Source organism: Acomys minous (genome assembly GCF_964271855.1).
Source record: "Acomys minous genome assembly, chromosome: 11".
In the NCBI taxonomy this organism is placed as follows: domain Eukaryota; kingdom Metazoa; phylum Chordata; class Mammalia; order Rodentia; family Muridae; genus Acomys; species Acomys minous.
In genome coordinates this window covers 16552132-16574717 of record NC_140492.1, presented here as the reverse complement: position 1 = coordinate 16574717, position 22586 = coordinate 16552132, and the positions used below count along the sequence as shown (strand labels likewise).

The 22586-nt window shown below is 33.8% G+C and overlaps 1 long non-coding RNA gene across 1 annotated transcript in view; it reads right to left on the bottom strand.

Moving 5' to 3' along the window:
* Positions 1-22586, bottom strand: part of LOC311608896 — a 31224-nt gene that overhangs the window by 5634 nt on the left and 3004 nt on the right. Inside the window, exons 2-3 of the long non-coding RNA XR_014783175.1 lie at positions 19652-19749; positions 14371-14470 (exon numbers count right to left, since the gene is read on the bottom strand). This is a non-coding gene — a long non-coding RNA (uncharacterized lncRNA). The remainder of the gene's footprint in view (positions 1-14370; positions 14471-19651; positions 19750-22586) is intronic.

Sequence of the window (22586 nt, the reverse complement as noted above, 5' to 3'; positions counted from 1 at the left end):
ATGGATGGTAGATAAATAGGAAGATTGATAAATACATGATAGATAGATAAATAGATGATAGATAAATAGGTAGATAGATAGATAGGCAGAGATAGGAAATGATACAGAGGTAGGTTATTATATATCATGAAATACAAAGCTTTATATAACCAAACAGATATTTACAAGTAGATGCAAACTAAAGTCTTCAAACAAGATCACTTTTTATGTACTATAGACATAAATCTTTTATTATTCTATTAAATCTTAATAGAACAATATATTAAAACTAAAACCTTGACTACAACCAGAGTAATTTCTGGAGCTTGAATTAATTACTATTATCAGACAAATATGATCCTGCCTCTAAGAGACCTGCATAGGTCTTAGCCTATATAAGTTGACAGATGTGGTCAGAACAGCAACTGCTGCAATTTACACAGATTGTATTCAGGTGTCCTATTTCAAGTAAATGGAGGTGGCAAGTGTTGGGAATGCTTGAGGAAAAATATGTGTATTGTACAATTCAACTTTATAATTAGTAAGTCCTTTCTACAACTTGTATTGAAGGCATAAAGATCAAGTTATGACACATTTAAGACACCTAAATGAAACAAAGCAGGTAACAGCATTGTTGTTTAACTGGAAAAGTCTGAATTTTCAGGAACCCTATCCCCCAATATACAGACATTGAAATAAATATAATATAGGGCATAAGTAGAACCTAAACTGAACTCAATAAGTAAAAATGTGTTTTATAATTTTAGTTGGAATGGCTACACATAATATGTAAAATGAAGTAGATGATCATGTTATTCTCTTGGAGAAAATATAAGAAGCATTTGAATTTTATTGATTCTTTTAAGTTTTACATAAAATACCAGAATAAAACATTTTTTCAAAAAAAAACCATTTTTTTCCAGGAAAAGTATCTTCCTGACATTATATGGAAAATAGATTTGTAAATGAAAACGGTTGTTTTCTTTAAGGTGTATTCCCTTAAACTTTGGTTCCCATGGAGTTTCCTCTCCTACCCTGTCCCTTCTTTTCATCCACTATCTCTGTTTATTCTATTTTTTCTTTTGAGTGAAATTTAAGCTTTGTCCCTTGGATCCTTCTTGCTACTTATCTTCGGGTCTGTGGATTGTACCAACAAAAAAATAACCCAATTTTAAAAATGCAGCAGAAAGCTAAGCAGAGACTTCTCAACAAAGGAATTAGAATGGCCTAGAAGCACTTAAAGAAATGTTGAACGTTCTCTAGGGTAATGCAAATCAAAATGACTCTGAGGCTAAGGTAAAAAAACCATGTGACCCCACATGCTGAAAGGTTATGGAGAAAGACGAACACTCTTCCATTGCTGGTGGGAGTGCAAACTTGTACAACCACTTTGAAAATCGATGCGGCTCTTTTTCAGAAAATTGGAAATAACTGTACCTTGATATCTATCTATACCACTATGGGTCTATATATATCTCAAAGGCATGCCATCATACAACAAGTGTACTTATTCAATTATGTACATATCAGCTTTACTCAAAATAGCCAGGATCTGGAAACAAAGTTCATAATTTTAATGTAGTATAAATTAGCTTTAAAAAAAGTTTTGAATCCTCATTAAAAATAATGCTGCCAATTTTGAGACTCAATTTTTTTCTTTATTCAGCCTTAAATTTTTGTTTTCCTTTATGGGTAGTTAGGCTGTATATCTTATTTGCTTTAGCGAAGGGGATAAATAAATTCTCACGTGTATGCTTCAACGTAACAATAATTATTTCCCTTCCAGCATTTAGTATTTTTGTTACTGTTAGATGTAAAACCATCAGGATTTTCTCCTTGTTTCACCATTGAGTCACACAAGTGTGTTTTGATGTGAGATACTAAGGCCAGAGGACTTCCCAAACAAGCTGTGATTCACTTCCACTAAATCCACTAAATCCAATGCCATTGATAGCCACAACTCACCGGTTTTATTTGATAATTCAATAAAATTTAGATTTCTGTTAGCCAATTTCTAGTTGACATCTTATGTCAACTATGAGATTTTCACTTTTACTTCTCTACTTTACAAAGTAACACTACTATCAAAGAATTGGTGGAAATGTCTGGCTTTGGTATTTTTCATATTTTCATGGTAGGATTTTATCTCTTGTAATGTCCCTACATTTGTCCCTCATTTGAAGATTATAATTTCTAAGGACCAGATATATTAAGTGTGGGTATTTTGAAAGGCATTGTCAATATACAGGTAATGTTTAAAAGAAATGGCATTTCTACCATAGAAACTCCAGAAATTATATCTCAAAATTTTATTTTGCTCATAAATTTCATCAAATAAATTTTAATATAAAAATTTTAATATGGGATATTTATGAACATTTGTTTCACACACACACACACACACACACACATATATGCATTGAAGAGCAAATAAAAAATACATTTACAAACCCATCAAACACAGAGTTTAGACTTGATACCGTATGAGCATATTCAGGGGGAGGAGGTCCCCCTCAGACACAGACTTAGGGGAGGGGAGGGGAGTAGGGGGGAAGTGGGAGGAAGAGAGGAATGGGAGGATACATGGGATGGGCTAACAACTGAGATGTAATATGTATAAATTAATAAAAATGTATTAAAAAATAAATTAAGAAGAAAAGAATAAAAAAAAAAAAAGAAACCTAGACTACTATAGATTGTCAGTAAACTTAATGAAGCACAACTTCATCTGAATACCCATGATGTGTACACTATTATAAAATCAAAAGGCTGCTCAATAAATCAGAATAAATGAGAGTCCTGTTACACTGTGAGTGATACCTTTTCTCCAATTTTCAGATGTAATGTTTTATTCTCAGGGAAATAAAATGCTATTTGGTTTTCATAATTTATCTTGAAGCCGTTGTTAGTTGTAAATAAGTTAATTTATGCAAATACGTGATGAAATGTTTTACAGTTTCTAGTTAGCCTGCTAAATCCAAAAGAATATGTTTTTTCTTTCCTCTAATAGCACATGGACTCTGTGTGTGTCTCTGACCATCATTACAATAGTAAGCGTACATCAACTGTCCTTATTCACCTTTAGAAGGGATGTTTATTTCAGAATTTTTTTTTTAGTTTGTATGTTTCTTAACTTATTGCCTATCATTAACAAAATAAGTCAAGGCTAAGAGGAGCATAACATTTATTGAACTTGATACCTCAGTATTCATTATGTATCCACAATATCATTTGTCTTTTCAGCATGCAGTTTAAATAACCTCTACGCACTACATTGACAAACTCCATGCTATTAATATTTTACTCAGTTGTAACATTCCTGGGAGACATAATTTATTATCCTATACTAATTAATAACACTAGTGGGGTTAACAGACATATAAAGTATTATCTTATCTTACTAACCTCCTTGAGCCACACAGATGTGAACTTTTAAAATATTTAATTTATACTCTCTTTGTAATATTGTGGTGCTGAGAAAAGGCCTCAGTTGGTAAAAGGCTTGCCTTTCAGACATATGAACAGAGTTCAATCCTCAAACTCCATGTGAAAAGACTGATTTTTCCATTACATGTCACCTATAGTCTTCCTGCTTTCTATAGCCATTTGGAGATACTAACAGAAGTGTATCACTGTGGCCCTGGCCAGATGCATTGAAAGGAGATCTCTCTTATTTCAGATTTAAAAAAAAATTGAATATACCCCTTAAATGTTCAATTAGTTTTATTTTACTACTGTTTGTTGAAAGATTTTTCTTGAAGGATGCTGCATTTTTGTAACATTTTTGTTTGTTTTCACTCTTGAATATCCTCAACGTAAATTTGAATCATTTCTTGACTAGACCCACAAAGGTGGTAAGAAAAAGTTTTTTTCCTTTTCTGCTGTATTTCAGACTATTTAAACAAGATCCTAAATACTTGGAAAAATGCACATTAATAGCCATCTGTCCCTGAAGTTTTCATGTGGGAACTTTTGCAAGATAACAAATTTAACTTTTGACAGATGAATCATTACAGAAATAATATGTACATAATGCCTTAACTTTGGTAAACTATATTTTTGGATAAATATGAATATTTCAAACAAATTATCACTGACATGAAAAGTTGTTTGAATATTTTAAGTGTGTATAGGTTCAGCTAATGCTCCTTTTGCTTTTTCTATTTTTTTATTTTCTAATATATGATTAGCTTTCATCAACATTTATGAAATCATCTTTATATTTTAATTATTTTATCTTTTTTAGTCACTGATTTCTAAATTATTTATTTCATCCATCACTCCATTATCTTTATTATGAATTTATCTTACTATATTTATGTTTTCTGAAATAGAAAATAAAATAATTATTTTTTATTCCTTATTCTTCATCATGTATGTAAAGCTAGAGAATTTTCTTAAATTATTACTGAAACCTCATCCTCTAAGTTTTGTTTTTCCATTTTTGATATAATTAAGTTAAATAGTTTTCTCATTCCCTTGCTGATATCATTTACATTACTTACATGTATATTATTTTCTTTTCATGATTTATATTTCCTTTCCTATAAATTTGTAGCTTATTTCAATATTAATCCCATTGTTAGAGAAAATTTTCTGTATTATTTAATTGTTTTAAATTTTCAGAGATTTTATTATAATGAATCATATGGTTGACATGACTAAGTTATTCCATACATTTGGAAAGATAAATTATATAGCTGTCTTTACTAATGATATATTTTGTATACTACTATTCAATACTTTGCATTATCAATGCTAAATTTCACATAGATTTACATACCAAGTAATAAATGAGCTATCATTTTGTTGTTCTGGGGTATTTTTATTTTTATTTATATTATCTGAATTTATGTCAGTTAGGGAGGAAAAACTCAGGTAATTAAAGCTATAACCCTCAAGCGAATTGTGAGCAAACAGATGTTTTAACATTGCCTCAAGTGACTCCAATTTTCAGCCAGCTTTTAGAGGCTTCAGCTGAGAGATCCTAACTTCATCACTGAAGTAATCCTTAGATGGATCAGCAATCTGCCTAATGCACACAGTAATACTAAACATACATTTCAGGATGCTGTAAAGATTAACTGGTTAACTACTTTAAGTATAGTTTTTCCAGTAAATGTAATTAGGTAAAGATATTTCTCATGAAAAAATACTATTTTCATTTTACCATTGCCGTATCTCAGAATGATTAACATAATAAGAAGCACAATACTTTCATAAAATGTACCTTCCTGAACAACATTTTGAATCAGTGAGTAAAATCACCAAAATTGCTTGTGTGTGTGTGTGTGTGTGTGTGTGTGTGTGTGTGTGTGTGTGTGTGTGCGTGCACATGCACATGTAGGTGTTTTCCATGTAGAGGTTAGAGAAGAACTTGTGAAAGTCAGTGTTTTCCTTCCAACATATAGATCCCGGAGATTGAATTTAGCTGCTCAGGCTTGATGGAACATGATTTTAGCCACTGATGGAAGCAATGAAAGGAAAGAAAGAGATACATCTTGACAATATGTCAAATATTCTGTATTTCTATCTAATGAAGCACAAAACAATTTTCTCATAATATTACTTTCATTAGGCATATTTAGGTTGAATATGGAATACTGAATCATTAGAAGATAAGAAAACAAACTTAGTCAAATTCTTAATCCCCGATTAGAAATGGCAAACTCAGTGTTTAAAAGAAAATGTGGGTATTAATACTTTTCTATAGTTGACATTTTAAAAATATTAAGTAATAATATTTAAATTGAGATGTTATATGAAATTGAATTTATCAAATATTTTAAAATATTCAAGGAGAAGAGATAGAAATAAGTGGTATGAAAGATTAAAAAAGGGAATGGTGGAACAGGATATGTTAAATTGACATAAGATGTGGAACGGTAAGGTAGAGGAAGGATAACAGAGAAGCTATTACTAACAATAAAGACTTTTCAAAATGTTATAGAGAGTCATAATACCATAGAAGCTTCCCAAAATATATACACATATATAAAATGCACACATATAAAATGAGTTTAAAGGAACTTACCCACTAATGGGCCCACAAATCCTCCACTAGACACCTACAGACTACCAAATAAAAAGTCCAGTGCAGGGATGGATTTCCTCTTTTGGAGTTTCATTACTTTGCTATGAATATGACAAAACATCATGGCCAAGGCAACTTATAGAAGACAGGATTTATTTGGGGTTATGATTGCAGAGGGAAAATGGTCCATCATCATCACAGCCAGGAAAGCACAGAAACTGGAGAAGCACATTAAGCAGTCTTATGGGGTACCACAAACAAAGCACTGAGAGCAAACTAGAAATGGTGAAAGTGCTTAAATCTCTTAGTCAGCTCTAGTGAAAAATTTTCTTCCTTAGTTACCTTTCGATTGCTATTAAGAGACACCATGACCAAGGCAATTTATAAGATAAAACATTTAATTTGGGGATCAAGGTTCCAGAGCATAGTAGAGGCTATGGCCGTCATGTCAAGGAGCATGACAGAAGGTAGGCAGGTATGGCACATGAGCAGCAGCTGAGAGCTCACATGTCTGGACAACAAACACTAAACAACTATTCAAACTGCCACACATTCTTTTTTAATATATTTTATTAATTTTTTCATATTACATCTCAATTGTTATCCCATCTCTTGTATTCTCCCATTCCTCCCTCCCTCCTATTTTCTCCTTACTTCCCTCCCCTATGACTGTGACAGAGGGAGACCTCTTCCCCCTGTATATGCTCATACGGTATCAAATCTCTTCTTGGTAGCCTGTTATCCTTCCTCTGAGTGCCACCAGGCCTCCGCATCCAGAGGACATGGTCAAATATGAGACACCAGAGTTCGTGTGAAAGTCAGATCCCACACTCCACTCAACTATCACACTTTCTTCAACAAGGCTATACCTCTACCTCCATCCCTTAAACCTCCACAAGTAGAGCCACCAACTGGGGAATAAGTGTTCAGTTATGAGCCTATATGGGTCTTTTTCATTCAATTCATCAGAGTTGTGACAGGTGAGGTTCCGTATAGCCCTTACCCTACAATATCACAGGCTGTTGAGGAATACAGATCTTTTTAAAAATTTTTTATTAATTTATTCTTGTTACATCTCAATGGTTATCCCATCCCTTGTATCCTCCCATTCTTCCCTCCCTCCCATTTTCCCCTTATTCTCCTCCCCTATGACTGTTTCTGAGGAATACAGATCTTAACAGTAAGAGATATTGAAGAAGCCACGTACTTGGATACATATAACATGAAAAAAGCAAGTTGTTTTTTATCTGGATGCACTTTCCCCACCAGCTAACTTTCATAGTGCTGGAAGGTGTTATCTGTGCTACTGGAAGGCAAAAGTAATCATCACTCCTACCCAGCTGTGAACTCTAAAAGCTACAGTGATCATTAGTTTGACAAGCCGTATCTCCTTGTATAAAAATTCAAAGAATTTCACGTGAATAAGCAACTACTTTATGATTAGATTTAAGATACACTTCATAAGATGAAATCCATCTTCACCATTGTTAAGGCCCAAAATCTATGGTTAGAGAGAGCATCAGGTCCAGGTGAGAAAAAAGTAATATTATTCTGTTAAATGGCCACAGTGTAAAACCAACTTGCAATGACTTATCAGTATACCTATAAATTAATGCATCTATAAATCCTGCATGGAGAAGCTTCTTTATGCAGTAGAGATATAAACTGGAGACCCTTAACTATCACTGTGCAAAGAATAAAGGACTGAAGAATGTTCAAACCTGAATGAGACATGTATATTAAATCCTCTTTTGCTGAATCTCAATATTCACTGATGGCAGCTCATTGGGAGAGGAAAGGTTCTAACTATTGTAGGTGATGAGAGATAATAAGGAAACAATGCTTCCTAGACACAGGAGAGTGGTGGCACATATGAGGTCAGAGTGGTTGAGACAATGCACACAAGGCTTGTGCCAATGCCATCTCAAACCAGACAAAACTCAGTCAGAAAAGGGATGTGGGCATGAAGCTCATCCTTAGCTGAGAAGAAGCGATTGACAACTGATAGAGCCTAGGTGATAGAGAGTCCGTTTTCTTGAAGCTCATGGCCACTGGTTGTTGATTGTGCCCCAGTGGACATTTCCCTATGCAAGAATATATGGGCAACACAAATTGGGCTTGATGTGTTTTAAATACCAAATTAAAAGAGAATTCACAAACTTGGATTGGTAAGAGGTAGACATAGATCTTGGAGGACTTGTGAAAGGAAGGCTAATATGATCAAAATATATTGTAAAAAGTCTCGATACCCTATGAGCATATACAGGGGGAGGAGGTCCCCCTCAGTCACAGTCATAGGAGAGTAGAGTAAAGGGAAAGTGGGAGGGAGGGAGGAATGGGAGGATACAAGGGATGGGATGACAATTAAGATGCAATATGAATAAATCAATTATATATATAATTTTAAAATAAATAAATAAAATAGAAAAAAAAGAAGTTCTCAAGGAACCAGTAAAAATATACCAAAAGGGTAAGCATAATTTTATCAACACCTGACAGACTTCTATGTTGAAAGGAGCAGCTGCAACTAGTAGATCCCCTAATTGTACATGCCCTGTGACAAGGAATTACTAACTTTGTGGTAAGTTTCATAATGTGTGTGTGTGTGTGTGTGTGTGTGTGTGCGTGCGTGTGTGTGTGTGTGTGTGTGTGTGTGTGTGTGCATGTGAGAAACTGTACAAGTAGAGAAGGAGAAAATGTCAAGAGTGAGCTTTCTCCTCCCATTATGGGGTCCCATGGATAAAACTCATGTCATCAGACTGATAACCAGCATCTTTAATACCAGAGAAATCTCATATGCCTTCTTGTCCTTCCTAACTAATAATTATTCATTCAACACAGTTTACTGGTGGGTGTTTTTAGAACTTGGCATGGAGTAATTGATAAGTGTGTGAAGAGATATGCATAAAATTAGTAAAGTAAGATCACTGGTGATATTTATATCAGAGCTATGGGTGGAATATTTTCTTGGTGGAAGTTAAATCAAAGAACGTTTCTGTTTAAAAGAGTTCATAATAAGTCTTAACAAGTGGTAACATAGTATCAAGACCAAGAGTAGTAATGGGAATTTATCCAAGTGGAAGGCACTGAGTGCCCTTTACTCCTTACCAGAGCCGTTCCTTTTCTCATGTCCAAGGTTTTGAAACAGAAGTAACTGAGAATGCCTATCATCAACCAGAGAGCAGCAGATATGCACATTGTGTGGGTTTCTTAAAAGAGCCCTAGAGTTCAAGATCGCGGGTCAGTTCAAAATAACAGCATGTAATGTTGGGATGTCAACTGTCAGAAAGATGTGTCATTTGCTGGAGCCAGAATATTAATTTAGAGAGAATCTGTACAAATGCTGATTTATTCATGTCTCAGAGTGTTATGAAATCAGAGGTTATGACACCACTTGGCCTAAAAGCACTGCTATTTCAGGAATCAATGGTAGATGCATCTGCAGAGAGAGAGAGAGAGACTTAAGCTGTTCTGTAGCTCTGTTACAGTAAATATTTACATTATATTTTAACCTGAAGGAAAGCAATTGCTGTGAAAGAATAGGAGAAATTTCATTTACTTTTTATATGCAGAAACTATTAAAAACTACAGAATTTTTACATACTTTTGCATTGAAGTAGGAGAAGTAAAACATGTCCTCTATTCAATCACTAACCATGTCTATAACTATGTAGCTTCTGAGATCAGAGTGTCAGGGTCACAGGGCAGCAAAGAATTATCTGATTGCTGTGATTCCTTATGAGAGTTTGTATTAGAAAGATTTTTTTCTTAACAAAGTAAAGTTTACTTCAATTGAGAAGAAATAAATAATTTTAAATGCCCTGTACAACATTTTTAAACATCTGCAGCAATTCTTTATATAAAACTTTGAGGCAGCTTAAATTTTCACTTGAATACGGATTTCTTACAGCTCAGTTTCATTTAATGGACAAATACATTTGGCTGGGGAAGGATTTCCTAGTCTTTCTACTTTGTGCTTGCTGCTGCAGAGATTTCTCTGGATGTAGTAGTGAAAACTTTTACGGATTCTTGTATTTTAGTCTTCATGTACCTTGATCTTTGAAACATATCTTCACGAAAAACTATTGTAAAAATATTATACAAATGGCCCCAAAACATAGTACATGATTGAAAAATTCCATTTTCTCACTGAAAGAAAGAAATTGTTCTGCTTGAGGGTAGAGAGGGCTGCTATCTGTAACATAATTTACATATTTATTTCTAACCCATTAAATAGAATATAGGCAGAAATCTAAAATTATGCCTAGAAGGCAAAGGACAAAGTTTTAGGAAGATAAGAAAAATTATCAGTGATCTATTTTTTCTAAAGTATTTTTTTATCATATGACAATTATCCCTCTGATCACCTTAGTATTATTATTACTTAACAAATAACAAAAGTAAACAAGTATGAGTGAGCATTAGCACAACCTAACATTAACTAAAATTATTGATATACAATATTATTAATTTTTATATAAAGTTTAAGTTAATTTCAAGGGGACTTTGTAAGTGAATATTAAAAATATAACTATAAATATTATATCTTCTTATATTTTCCATATCTACGTTCCTTTTTATAATTACATTCCATTTGAAGTAAAAGCATGATTTTTTGACATATTGAAAATATGATGGATGATTCCTTCATTGATATTTAAGGGTCTTATGTCACACAATGCTACTGTAAATTAGTATGTGCTCATGGGCAATATGTAATATTTTTAATAAGTATTCATATAATTATTATACAGATATGTATTCTAACATTATAGCTCATACAGTAATGGAAGCAACTGGAAATGCTAGAAAATAACTCCAAAATTATTATTATAAGAAATAAATTCATATGGAAATACTTCCTCAAGATGCTTGAAGAGTTTTGGAAGTGTAATACAATAGTTGGAGGGAGAAAGAATTTCTGGTGATTATGACATAAAAGTGTTAGGGGAATGGAAAGCTAAAGAGAATAGCATGTACTATGCTGTGGCTGAAGGAAAGAATAAGGCGCTGAGTTGTGATACCTAAGCTAACTAGAGACCATCTGAGAGCAGTTCTCAGAAGGCTTGGTGAGCATGTTACCCTGAAGCTACTGAAAGAAACCAGCTAAGACTGTATTTTAGAAAGTTTATCCCAACACCAATTCTCAGAATTAATAGATTGATGGGAACAATATTGTAAGAGAAACTACACAATGAAAGCGTAGACAAAAAGGAAGAGATTGCATAGTAATGGTCGATAATAGGTTCCTAATAAAAGTACTACTTTGTGGAGTATATGGATTGAGTTTAGTTGTAATTACCATAAGGAATAAAAGAAAAATAATTAGAAGGATGTTGACAATCTCCCTAGAAAAAGAAGGGTGGCAGAGGCTTCTTAACACAGTGCCAAGCAGCAGCAAAGGACAAGGGGCCTTGACTTTATGGGTTATAATGGGAACACCCTTTGCATTGATGTTAGAACAGGAATCACAGTCTAAAGAGATTGTTCTTGTTGGGAAGGGTGATTGCTTGATGGTAGCCTTAACAGGGTTACACAGTATGTGCAACATATGTTCATAATCAGACTAGGGAATCACAATATCAACCATGATCATGTGAACCCACATATGAGGAGTACAATCTGCTGTAAAGAGATGAGGCAGACTCTTGCAGTGACATCGACTCACAAGTCCATTAGGAAGACTCCTTGCCATTTCCATAGCATTATTCATTTATGCTTTCACTCGGTTTCTTGCAGTGATATTCCCTAAGAACTGGAAATTATTCTTTATCCCCATGATAAAGCAATTTAGTGATTCTTATATAACATTATTGAAAAAATAATTTTAAAAGACTGTTGTTAAGTCATTTTAAATAAGACTGACTTAATTTTCTGTTTAAGATGCTGATAAGTTGTTGTGTGGCCCTATTTCTGTGGAGGCATAAGAAGTCTGCTCATGACATAGGGAACCAATGACAGACCAAAATACCACAACATGGTGAACCGTTGACTTTTATTGCATTACTTACAGAAGCAGAAATGACTCAAAGACAGTTACACTTCCAAAGCCCAACCCAGCAAAAATGGAAGGTAACAAAACTGGAAATTACACAACCTGCAGACAGCTAAACAGGTTGAGGAGTGTTCTTATTAGGTATTTCAGTTTGTATGACACTTTTGCATGTATCAAATCTGCTCTATGCTTATTCCAGGCAGCTTGGCTTATCTCTGTCCTTTATATGACATCTTGACTCCTCTGAGAGTGTCTCTCAGCAGTTCTTACTGTTTGTATGTGCACTGAGACAGAAGAGCCTAGAGAATCTGATCAGTTTCACATCCCGAAGCCTTTGGGTTGTTTGTTGTTTTAGCTTGATAAGCTTCCTAGCACGTTAAAGGGTTTTATGTCTCTTTATAACATCCTATGTCTTATATCCAAGATGGATAGTTTTATCTCAAAGTAAATTGATACACATAATGAATAATAAACACCATCTTTATTGATTTCTTTATATTTATTTTATTTATTTTTATTTTCATTGAATTTTTATTTCTACATATATATTTATATTATTACACATATATACAATAAACTACCTATAACAAGAAGAACCATGACACAATCAGGAATTATTTCCCCCCCTTTATTCCCTTTCTGTATTTTTATTAGACTTTCATAAAAGTCTCAAACATGTCAAATTCTGTTTAGTTTCTTAGATTATATTTTTAGCAGTATATTTCATTCATGGATAAGTGTAGGTGATATGACACTTTTAAATCAGGTGCACATGTCATAATTACTCACCAGAGTTCCAGATTCCCAAATACAATCATTTCTTTGAGAAAGTTCCTCAGACTTCATTCTTTACATGGCAGGCCAATGAAAGGAGTTGTACTAATAGAAGGAAAACTCTAAGTTTACCAAAAGTGGTTCTTCTGTAATGGTTCTTGAACAAACTTTTTGGTCCATAGAGTGACATTTTATTTCACTGGGCAGTAATCAAAGCTGTCATTTGTGCTGAAGGATGACATTATCTACAACTTCCAAGACAGCTTACCAGAAAAACACCATTGAGGATTCCAGACCAGCATATTTGGAAATAAATTTGGTCATAGGAATAATATCTGCTAATTTCTTTGCCACCTTTGACATCAGAAAAAAAACTTTAAGCTGAATTCATTATTCCTGTGGCTACTCTGGTTAATCTTACAATTTTAAGTTGGACCGACTATGTACAGTTTGCCTCTTTTAGCATGTAACTGAAGTAATACTGCTGTTCCCAAGCATCACAGTAAACCCTACCTGTAGATTTCAATGATCGTGCTCAAGTATCCTAAAATTAAGTAGCAACAAAAGAAAAAATCATCATCATCATCATCAACATCATCATCAATGAGAGTCACCATTAATCCCAGTGCTTACAAAGCAGAGGAAGCTATATATCTGTGATTTCTAGACTAACCTGATCTACATAGAGAGTCACAAATCAACCCAGCAGAGTTGAGACTGTCAAAAAGTAAAAACATAACATACTTTACCAACTCATTAGTCATGTTTGTGCTTGATATATTTGTCTCAAAGTGTAAGGTTATGATGGCCACAGATATTTTTATGAACTTACAGAGATCTATTACATCTACTTCTTTGCTCTACATTGCACAATGTGTTATATCCAGATGACTCATGATCATCTTTATGATGTAAATCTCACACAGAATCTAGGCAATGATTTAGAAGTAGGTCTAAATTCCTAATATTTCCTTTGGTCTATGATGCTACTCAGAACCTGAAGTCTCTTACACTATGTATGTACAGTCTTGTGATTTTCAAGCAATTTAAAGCTGATATGTGAACATAAAAACTCCTGTGAGCTAATATTAATTCACCCTTTCCAATTCATTCATCATTCATCATTCCAGACTGAAACATGCTCTTCCCATTATGCAAATGACTTAATTTGATAGGGCTGTCAAAACAAAATATCACAGACATTATTTTTCTCACAGCTCTGGAGGCTTAAATGTAGGATTTGCTAGCTTCTGACACTTTTCTCCTTGATTTGCAGATGTCTATTCTCCTTCTGCCAATTTGCTTGGCCATCTCTTAGAGACTATGAAGGTTTCATTCATATGCAAATTTCACTGTCTTAAGTAGAATAGGGAAGAAGGAGTGTGCTTCCAGCTCTCAGGATACTGAGAGTTTATTTGGAGTAGAACAGTGGATATTCCCATGGTCTGCTATTCATGGAAGAAGACTAGGAATTGTGATAAGACTCAAATAGCAGGGCTTCAACCTTTGGACCATATCACATTTCTAGATACATGAATGGTCACTATGGCACAGTGATTCCTTTCCTTTATAGGTCCCCATGGCTTACCGCTCATGCAGCCCAGATTGAAAGGGCAGATAATTCACAGAAAAGCGTTCTCTTTTTTCAAAGATTGCAAATCAACAGCTAATAATAAAGCAACATCCACCTGAAACAGATGCAAGAGAAATTGTTTCTTAGCATTGTATTGAATTCCAAAAGGGACTTTAAATATTTTATAAGAATAATTTCATCATAAGGTCACAGGAAAATGAATTACAAGAAAAAAATCAAGTGTAGGTAAGAAGACAAAGATGCATTCATAGGGTTTAGCCTACATTTTCCTCTGATCTCTTAACCATGATGTCATGAACAAAAATTCTGGTCATGCTATCAGTGGTTCCAAGGTTCTTTGCTATCATATAAAATAAACACACACACACACACACACACACACACACACACAGAGAGAGAGAGAGAGAGAGAGAGAGAGAGAGAGAGAGAGAGAGAGAGAGAGAGAGAAACACATAGATATTTTTAGCTTCAAAAAACCATAGTCTTTTAAAAGATATTTTGCATGCACATTTTTCAGTATTGGTATCCTATTAATGATAGTATCTATGGTTTTTTTCTCCTCTGTTCTCATGCAAATTTCAACATATTGAAGTGATAGGGTAGGTCACTTGGAATGTCTGAAAGCAATAAACTGAAAAAGAAGCAGCCATTTTAACAAATAGAATGGCTCTGTTTTACATTTCACTCTAATAGGAAAATTCACAAGACCAGTATCATCACACTGAGATTAAAATAGACTCATTCAATAAAATGAGTCCTTAGTTGTGTCATGTATATTATCTGATTTTTGAAAGTGTGAGAAACTTAATCTTCTCTTCTGCCATAACAGCATGTGATTTTGTAAAATACATATTCACGCAGATAAATTAATGTCATTAACCAAATGATCATATAATTTTAGTTCATCACCTTGGCAAGCTAAGAAGAAAAATACATCCCATCATAATACCTTTAACTGAAACACTACAGAAGCAGACAATTTTAATAAGCCCTAATGCTCAGGAGACATGAAAATGGAGCACATAGAATCAGGTTGGGAATACACAATGAGGGTTAGTCCCATTGCTTATTCAACATCATACTCCATAACATCTAACTGATTCTGTGATGTATTTGTCATTAACAGCAAAACAAGCTCACAATAGAAAAAGGAGAATATTATTCAAAATGAGAAAAATCTGTTTTGACCATCTTATACAGCAGTTTTCCAGGGGAGATATGAAAATCCAACAGACCTGGAATATGATCCAATGAGCATTTGTGGACAATAGTGGCTACTCAAGTCATAAGTATTATGCCGTCTTTTCATTTTACTCTTCTTTTTTAAAAATGTGCATGTCCATTAGCATTACAAGAATAGTGTTGCACATTATCTAGTCATACATATATGGATTATAAAGAAATGTACAGGGTTTCTATGTGTGTTGAATTATTTCCTTATATATAGAAACAGCATAGTCCTTTCACTTTAGAATAATTGCTTTTGTACTTTTCTGCATCCATAGGATGGAATTCTCTACACACTTTAGTAGCAAAAATGCTGAAACTATGCAGGAAAATCAAAGCATATTCTTACATATTTATTTACTTTAAACAGTACTTAAGAATGCATCAAACAAAAAGAAACACAACAGTGAGCATACACTGAGAATGCGAAGCAGCTGAGTGCCTCTAAGTACTGGCTGCTCTGATAGGAGACCAGTGTGGTTCGTAGCACCCATGTTGGGAGCTCAAAAATGCCTGTAACTCCAGCTCCGGATGATATGACACCTTCCTTTGGCCTCCTTCGGCATGCGTGTGCAAAAGTATACAAACAGATACATGCCTACCCTAAAATAGTGAAATAAATATTTAAAAAACCAATAAGATAGTGAATTGAATTCCCATTGCCATTATAATAAGTTGCCATGAATTTAATGGCTGAAACAAGCACATACTATATTTTCAGCAGTTTATTGATCTGCAGGTCCAAGTCTGACTTGGATCATCAGGGTTATGTTTTCTGGAGCACAAGGAAAGGATGTATTTCCTGTACCACTCCAGTTTCCAGAAGGTGTCAACAACCCTTGGATCTGGGTTCTTTTCTCCACCATCAAAATCAGAAGTAATTGTCCTCCCATCACCATCTGCCTCTCCACTGTGGAAAGGGCACTGATATCAGTCTGGTTTTTCTTTTTTTTTTTTTTTTTTTTTTTTTTTGTCATCTTTCTCACATAAGGCCTCTGATAACAGTGATATTCCTGAATAAATTTTCATCTCCAGATCTTCAACTTCATCACTTGGGTGAAGTATCTTTTTCTGTGCTTAGACCCCCTGGGGAATAGATCCAACACAGTTTAGAAGGGTGGTGATAGTCTGCCTCAGAAGTCATTCTTAAGCATTTGTAGTTTCTAACAAACTAAAAATCTAATTTTATTTTCTTCTCCCTCATAATTCAAAGCACTTTCAAATAAAACTTTTATATACTTACAAAGTAAAAAGAGTGTTAGCTTGGAATTTTTTTCTACTTTGAAATAAAAAGAAAAAACAAAAATCAAATGCCCTTGAATAGTCATGGAAACTTTTGTGCAATGAAAATAAAGAAAAAAGGCTTATATTATGATGACTCATTACTCAGTAATAATTATTACTCAGGTCACAATTATTCTCTTCAAAGATCTCTTGAAGAATTCGTATCTGCTGAAATAAGCATTTATTGGTCTGTTTGTGTATTTATTGTTTCAGTCATACACTCAGTTTGTAGTAGAGGAGTTTGAATCTAGCCTTTACATGTGTTACTCAAGGGCAACATCACTAGTTACATCCACAGCTATCAAGTTACTTTTTATTTTGAGATTGGGTCATGAGATGTTATTTGAGTTGGCCTTGAACTCGGTTTAACCCACCCCACCCCAAATAAAGTTCCTATATTTCTATATTCCCACTTCAGCCTCCCAAGCATGTGAAGTTACAGATCCTGCACTACCATGACAAACCTGAGGAGTTGGGGCATTTAGTCTGTCTTCATTCTAATACATGGCACTAAACTTACTGTACCTTTAATTTTCATCTCTGTCCTCTTATCTTCACATTGCATTCACAAAAATTGATTAATGACAAAGAAATATCAAATTATATATATACACACACAGACACAAACACACGCACACACACACACATATATATTTACAGGCAAATATATATATATATTTACAGGCAAAATTGAAGATCCTTAGCAGCCTCTTGAATAAAGCAGTATAAAAACAGGTACTAAGGGAGCTTCAGGTCAAGTTTATTAGAGAAGATGGCACCAACCTTAAAAAGCATCTTGGTTGTTTATATTAGCACATTTTATCCATACAAAATCATGAGGTTTATGCAAATCTGCCTGTTTTAAGGTTAAGAAGTGTTGATAGATTTTTAGATACCATCTAAACTGTGTGTCATTAGAGTGGACTTCTCACATGTAATTAACAGTTATAAAACCTGGAACGAAAATTGTAGGGTTTCACTGTTGTGATGCAGAAATGAGAGGAGTTGCTTTCCTAGTAAGCCTTCATGGTGATATTTCCTTCACATGACTTTACACTAAACTTCATTTAAAAATATGCAGCTTGTTATGTTGTCATGATTCATTTTGTCCTTATTTAGATTCTTACTTCTTTTTCTTTACTGACATTTATTTGTATCATCACTTGGTTAATCAAGAAGACAGGACACTGTCTGTCATTTCTCTTGCTCATTGTATACTCTTTGCCCACAGCAGCTGTTGAAAGCCTTACCTACACTAGCTAAACCAAATAATTTTTAGGATACAGTGCTCTGTGCTTTTTATCACAAGCCAATTGCATTTATAGAACACAGGTTTCTTATGGTCACCTCCTCATAGGACCAGTTTTGATTTTCAGATAATATAAAATAAATGACAGCATGATGCAGAGAGCTTACTATTTCCAGGAATTTTCGTATATCCACCCTGCAGAAAGTGCTTTATTTTGGATGAAATTGTTTCTAGGTTGCAATATTATACACTTACACACTACTTTCAGTCTTTCTGACTCCATGCTGCATTGATTTTTTTTTCAGAATTGCAATCTCCAAAGGACTTTAAAATTGTGAGTAGCAGTATAAAAGTCTTGTCCATCTCTATAAAATGTTCACAATAATGATATCTGTCTGGTTTTCCAGTTAGCAGAGATTTGGGTCTCTGGATTAGACATTAGAGTTGGAATGTGAACAAAGAGTCTGTCTCTTAAGCTGACGGTATGCCACTGCATAAGTATTTAACTCTCTAGCTCTCTTATTATTTTCATAGTTACTTGAGTTCTTCAAAGGACTCTTATTTATTGTCTCAGATTTACATTTTAACCCTGCTAATATTTTCTCAGCTAATTTCTGGCTCTTTGTATCACAGTTCCTTAGTTATAAGTAATCTTATGGAATAGAATATCTCTTTGTTAACCTTTCTGTTCCAGCCTTACTTTCTTGACAATGCATTATCAATGACCACAATGACATCTATACATAACTCTTGACCTGTGAAAGTTATTAGACTATAATACCTGTAATTAAAGTTGATGTTTCTGTAATTTTCACTGCTATACTAAGAAATCTATAAACCATGTGATCATCTGTCTACTTGGCACCTATGAGTTATAAGGAAACATGAATAATTTCAGTCATATAAAATGATAATTTTAGTAAAGATACATTCAGAGTAGTAGCAATCACTTACTTTTTTTGAAATGTGAGTGACTAGAAAAGTTTACATGAAGGTTTTCTTGAATAAAGCCATGTTAACAGAAGTATTGATTATACAGACACATATACATGTTTAAAAACATCTAATTGTTCTATTAATATCTATATATTTTGGGATGCTATTTTTAACTCAATTTAGGAAATATATGAGGTGTCTTCCCCATTCCTAAGATGGAAATATTTAATGATAAGAGAAGACAAAATCATTAGCCCTAACACAACCCTAACTAATGATGACCTGTTCAAAAAGCACTCTGAATTGAATACACAGAAACTTATGTAATGCTGAAGTTCTTCATTTGCATTCATCGATTTGTAAAAAGCATTGAAAAGTACAAATTTTAATCAGGAATTCAAATATACCTAAGGATTATGAAAAGTTAGGCTCCATATGAAACATTGGCAGAAATAATTGCAATGAGTGTAGGTACCCAACAGCATTCTCAAAGATACGATCGTCAGTAGTAAAAACTCCAAAAAGAGAACATACAACAGAAAAGAAGAGTGATGAATGAGAAAAAGAATGTCAGCTTACTGATAGAGGACGCTTTGAAACTTCAGGATTACTGGAGTCTGTCCCAGGCTTCATGTGATGTGAGCAATAAATATCCTCTCCACCCTCCTGCCTGACAGCTGTTTGCAAGATGAGAGAGAGAAATGAAAATGATTTCTTCCTGAAGAAAACAGATGGTTACTTAAATGTGTAAATTTCTGCAACTGAAGATTACAAAAGAAAAAAAATATTCTTCGCATGGTCTTTATTTTTATACTTTTATACTGTTTGCCTGTTTGCTGCAGTGCCAAATGCTATTCTCAGTTGCCACTAATGGAATCATATACAAATGAGAAATAAATATTATGGTCACTAAAAATGGTCCTTTACTCAATATGGGTTTATATTGTCTGTTCAATAAAGGATCCTCCTTTGTTATATGTTTATTTTTCACTTTTATGCATCTGTCTATAAACATTTTCTTTCCTCATATATTAACAGATGCACCATTAAGCTCTTATTGGCATAAATATTAATAATTGTAAATTCACTACTAAACTGTAGCCATCCAATTCTTCTATGGGAGCAAAAATGCCTTTACTTTCCCTAAGTAACTGAGCTACGCTGGAATGTAGCTTGAGCATGCAGACTGCTGAAAAGATATATGAGAGACTTAGCATCATTCTTCCTAACTTAATCTGAGAGAAAAACAAAACAAAACAAACACTATAGTTTTATTTGTTATAATTTTATTTATTTATTTATTTATTTATTTATTATGGTCAATTGTTAGCCTTCTCTCTAGACCCCTGGCTAGAACATCCTCAATAATATTTCTAAGTTGTACTCTGTTACAAGAGGTTCAGGCTCGTGTAGATCAGTGTTGTTCCTGGTTCCTTTAGTGCCTAGAAAAGCTCAACATGATGATGTAGGTAATACTTTCAACAGGATGAGACACAGAATAAGAGGAGCTTTTTCCCCCAGTATGTTTGTAAGGAAATTTCTAAGTTATGTTATTTGAGAATACACACAAAATGTGGGCACCAACATAGATTGTATACTGGAATGAGTAAATATGAGATGCTAAGTTGAGTGGGTTCATTACTTTCTGCTTCCAGATTGCCAATAATAGGTGACCAATTGAGGCACACTCCTACCATGATTCCCCCACTATTATGGACTGGTCCTTCCAACTATAAGTCAAAATGAACCCTTCCTAATAAAATCTGCACTATATTTAAGAGAAGCAATAGATTTTTATAAATCTGTATAGGAAGTTGTGAAATAACTTTCTCTGACTTCAGAACTTATCTGGCAAAAGGAAAATACAAACTCTGACACTCTAACTAAATTAAAACATGTACCCAGCTTTATATATCATATTTTGTTGCCTTAAAATTGTTCATCTTTCTCTATATTTATATTTTTTAATCAATCCGTATTATACTTATATTCTTAATTTTTAATTAATATTATATTGTTATAAGAAAAGTACTTTTTAACATTGTTTAACAAACGTTAAACATTATGGGAGTATTTTATTATTGGCAGTTAACAGAAATAAGAACCACTGGTTATTTAAACATCTTCATTACCATGATAGATGACACTTTTTTGAATCTTTAAGGTGAAATATTATTAATAAAAATTAATATAAATGTGAAGTAATAAACATTTTATTGGCCTGATAAAGAACAAACTTAAGCAGTAGTCACCAAATGTAGAACCTGTCTCACTGTCTGTCTGCATTCAAGAAAGAGGAAAGGATAAGAAACTTAAGCTGTAACCCTGCCTACAATTTTATACTATTAATCCCCATTTTTTTCTATAAATAGTTTGAAATTATCAACATGGATCCTGCAAATAATAAGACAGATGTAATGACTTTTTGACATATACGCTCACAAAACAATAACTACAAAGAACACATCAAGATGAATCATGATATTGCTATCCTCCCTAGAAACTCATTGCAAAAAAAAAAAGAATGCTAAGGTTTTCAGACCTTTTATTCTCTCTCTGGACCACTTTAGGCTTGAAGTGTCAATATATTTCAAGTGACACCTGAGACTTTATATGACACTCCTTAAAGTGATGGTCAAGTCACAGCTCTTAATGTGGACTTTGTTCTTCTTTGGGCCTTATAAATGGTATTCCATCCCTACTCTTCCTCCAGTGATGGCTCTAAATCCATTGAAAGACCTCCACCAATCACTCTTGTCATCATTAGTGCTGAATAGATCAGGGCTGCAGAGGAAGGAAGAAACCAAAAATGTTAGTGGCATCGACCTAGAGCCATATGTCAAAAGAGATGTGAACAAAGCCACGTGATTTATGAAAGGCGTTGTCAGATTTCTGTCCCTGAGAATTTACAATTAGCCGCATAGGACCTTAAGTTCGTTGGTCGTTGTCTCTCGCCACTTCTTTCTCGTCTCTTCACACAAACAATTTTCAACATAATTTGGAAGATGGAATGTAATGCTAGTATTTACAAGAAAAAATAATTCAACATTGACATCACCATGAGTGACAGGTGCAATTTCTCTTTTAAAAAGTTCTATGATGAATACAACATGCATCCAGGTGACCAAACTTTATTCTTCCTATGGGATTATAAATTCATAAGAAACTTAATACTCTGACCCCTCTAGAAATCTGCACTATCACATATAATACATTTTGTTATTTCTCTTTGTGTTTATCTAATATGTAAAAGCATGTTAGTGTCAACAATGAAGCAGTTAACTTCCCTGCACGTACATACACACAGCTTAAAGTCAGTTTACAACACTGAGAGGCATCACAGTATAAATAGCTGGCATTTATCAAGTAATACAGCAAGTTTCCTCCAAAACATTCATTTTTGCCTGTTCCTAACTGCTACACCCTTTAAAAATTTCACATCACTGTCTATATGAGCATCTCTAAATTGTTCTCTCTTTATTTGAATCCATTAAACAAATTTTCATTGAGGCTC